Here is a 3758-nt window from a genome sequence, read left to right on the forward strand (position 1 = left end):
TGTACCTTCTTCTGAGAAGTTAATTTTTATTTGATACATACGAGGGGTGAAGGTTTGAATCGCTCGAATAATCAGACCATACAGAGGCAAAATGAATGTGGTCATTATATGAGGTGAGATATATTTTGAATAAATAGGTGGGGCGAGATAGATATTGTAAGTAGAAAGAGAAAGTGTTTGGATATTAAGAGAATCTGTTGTGGATATTTTAGGATTGAGTGGTATGGTACGCTTATTTTGGTTGGGTTTGTTTTTTTTGGGGTAAGCGTTAGGTTAGGAAGGTTTTTTATTATTTCTTTTGTAGTTACATTTGGTGAGTACAATTATACTAAAAATTTTGATCAACAATTATTCACAAGGCAACCGAGTTATAGGGTTGCCAAGTATTGTTTATTTTTATTTATATCCTTAATTGTTTATATTGTATGAATATAACTATAAGCCTGTCTCTTATACACATCTAGATGTGTATAAGAGACAGTAACATAACTGTAAGCAAATTCTAAAAGCAATGCCAATTGTTAAGAAACCGCCTCCAGGAGGGGGTAAATTAAATCAATCTGCAAACAAGGATGTTACAATCGAAGATCTAACAAAAAAGCTAGAGGAAATGGAAAAAATATGTAAAAAACTCTCACTGGAAGTAAATTCTTTAAAAGCCGAAAATATAATGCTTAAGTCAACCGATGTAAAGAAAATTCCGAATTTGGAAAATAAGGTTGAATTCTCAACGGATGAAGAAGAACTAGCTAGAGAAACGGAATGGATTCTTAAAAAAAGGCCAGCTAACAAACGAAAAGCGGAGTATTCTCCTGATCTTCAGGAAAAAGAAGATAAAGCAATATCCAAACTGAATACCCCAAAAAATAGTTAAAATTTGCACAATTCTTATGATCTAAAATCGATTATTGATGACTTAAAAGAGCAAGGGTTAAATGCACTGAGTGCTGTCAATCGTCTTCAATGGAAAACTAAAACTCCCCTCGACATGTTTTTGGTAACATTTGATCCCATGGAGAACATAAAAAAGATTTACGAAACCAAAACCATATTAAATTCAATTATTTCTATTGAAGCGGTAAAACTGCCTAAGATGATACCACAATGTAAACATTGTCAGTCATTTGGCCACACACAAAACTATCGTGGCAAAATCCAAGATGCGTTAAGTGCGCCGGTAAGCATAAGACATCTGAATGTTCGAAACCAGAGAAGCAGCAGCCTAAATGCTGTAACTGTGGCGAAGCACATCCAGCCAACTATCGAGGGTGCCTTGTTGCAAAAGAATTACAATAAATACGAGCTAACACAATCGGCCACAAAAAAGGTGATGGTCTAGCAMAAAAGGTAGAAGGTCCTGTAGACTTGGGGAAGAAAATCAATGAATATCATCAACAAGAAGACCATAAAATTACAGCTGAAACATCAAAAAAATCTACTTTTGCTCATGTTTTAAAAGCAAATAATAATTCCAATAACAGCATTTTATCACAGATCTTACAGAAACTCAACAAACAAGACGAATTCGACACTTCACTACAAAATCGCTTACGCAAACTTGAAAAATATCTTTTTAATACCAAAGATATCTAAATCTATAAAAATTCTTTAATAGAACTCAGATGGTTTGATCAGACATAAGAATGAAATCGAAATCGTATTAAACTCGGAAAATGTTGACGTATCGGAGACATATTTTACGTCACAAACCTATTTTAAAATTAAAAACTATGAAACTTACCATAAAATTCATCCTAGCAATTGCGCCCGTGGCGGAAGCGCAATATTAATTAAAAATACGATTAAACATTTCGAGGAAGAAAAACTTTCAACTGATAAGTTTCAAGCTACAACAGTGACTATTTACGGAGTTAAAAGTCCGCTCTCACTTACCTCTGTGTACAGTTCTCCAAGGCATCAAATTTAATTTGAAGAGTATCAACGCTTAATAAACAGGCACAGGTATAGATTCATAATGGGTGGAGATTTTAACGCTAAGAACACACACTGGGGCTCAAGGCTTACGACTACAAAGGGGAGAGAACTCTATAAAGCCCTGCAGTCAACCGGAAGTTACGCATTTTCGTCGAGCTTACCATCATATTGGCCATCAGATAATCAAAAGGTTCTAGACCTGATAGATKTTTTCATTGTGGGCAAAATATCCCGGAACTACTTGTCGATCAATCAGAGTTATGACCTTAACTCGGATCATTCCCCAATCTATTTAAGCTATAGTGAAACCGTCATCTTTAAAGGCAAAACAGCGGCATTGTATAATAAACGTACAGATTGGGAATATTTTAGAACAATCATGGAATGTTACGAAAGTAAATATGACTCTATATTAAATACAGACCAGTTGGAATCTGAAATTTTACACTTTACAANGCTGCCACTCTTTTTTTCAGTAAATCCTCCACAAATCAGAGAGATTTCGGAGATTTCAGAGTTGATTTCTGCAATTACTTCCTTATTGCAAAAAATTTTTTGCTTTTATTTGCTTTCAGGTAGAGAATTTTGTATGGCTTAAAGCAACAACAAGAGTTGCAATAAGAGCTAAACGAGCTAAAAGCTGCAATAGCGCTCAGCAAGAACATGCTATAACTCTTGTAAAAACAAGCAAAATAGGCAATATGCCTAAAAATATGCACCGTTGTCTGAAATAAGCGAAATAAGCTTTTTCAAGCGAAACCATATTTTTATCAGCCCTGGTGATAACCATATACCAAGTTAATGATTCTCCAGATACAAATAGAGATACATAGGTATCTATTTGTTACAAAGTTATTCACTACTTGATGCTCAACTGTGACGATGTATGTCTGTAACATAAACATGTGTATAAAGATATAACGGGTTATATGACATATACATAGATGGCTCCAYTAGAATTAAATCCATATGATTTTGAGTTAGCTTCCACCTGCAAAGGCGSGTGTATAAATTTGAAATCTTAATCCGAAAGCTTAGTTTTGAATCATACCATATTGAGTGAAGCAAATTTTTCTTGTAAAAAATTGATAAAAACACTGCCCGGTAAAATCAACCATTAAGGATTGGAATGCTGTGTTTTGATGTGGGGAAATGAGCACCGAAGACGGTCAACGCAGTGGACGCCCAAAAGATGTTGTTACTGACGAGAACATCATAAAATCCTCAAAATAATTTTTAATGAGAATAAAYTGCAGTTGAATGACATAGCCGGCACTCTAAATATATAAAATGATGTGTACATCATCCACGTATACATATGTATTTGAGTATGAGAAGCTCTGTGCAAAGGGAGTGCCGCGCGAGCTCTCTTTTCACCACAAACAAACGAGTTTAAGATACGAAGCACTGTTTCGAGATGTTTGCGTGTGTTTGAGTTGTAATAAACCCGATTTTTTACGTCGATATGTGACAATGGATGAAACAACTTAATCATTCCCTTTCGAAGTTTAAGCGACAGTCATCCGAATGTACTTCTCTCGATGAATCCGCCCCAAGGCGGGAAAAAATGCAACAAAATTATTGCGCTTGAAATAATTTTTATTGACTACCTTGAGAAAGGAAGGACCATCAACAGCGACTCCTACATAGCGTTATTGGATAGTTTGAAGAACGAAAATGTCAAAAAACTAACACATTTGAAGTATAAGAAGTGTTTAGCCTAGGTAATGTACCGTGTCATAAGTAATTGAAAACGATGGCAAAAATCCATGAATTGGGCTTCGACATTCATCGAATTGCTTTCGAAACTACCGAATTCTCTA

The sequence above is a fragment of the Bactrocera latifrons genome, unplaced genomic scaffold (assembly GCF_001853355.1).
Source record: "Bactrocera latifrons isolate USDA-ARS-PBARC rearing strain unplaced genomic scaffold, ASM185335v1 scaffold_1010, whole genome shotgun sequence".
Taxonomy (NCBI): domain Eukaryota; kingdom Metazoa; phylum Arthropoda; class Insecta; order Diptera; family Tephritidae; genus Bactrocera; species Bactrocera latifrons.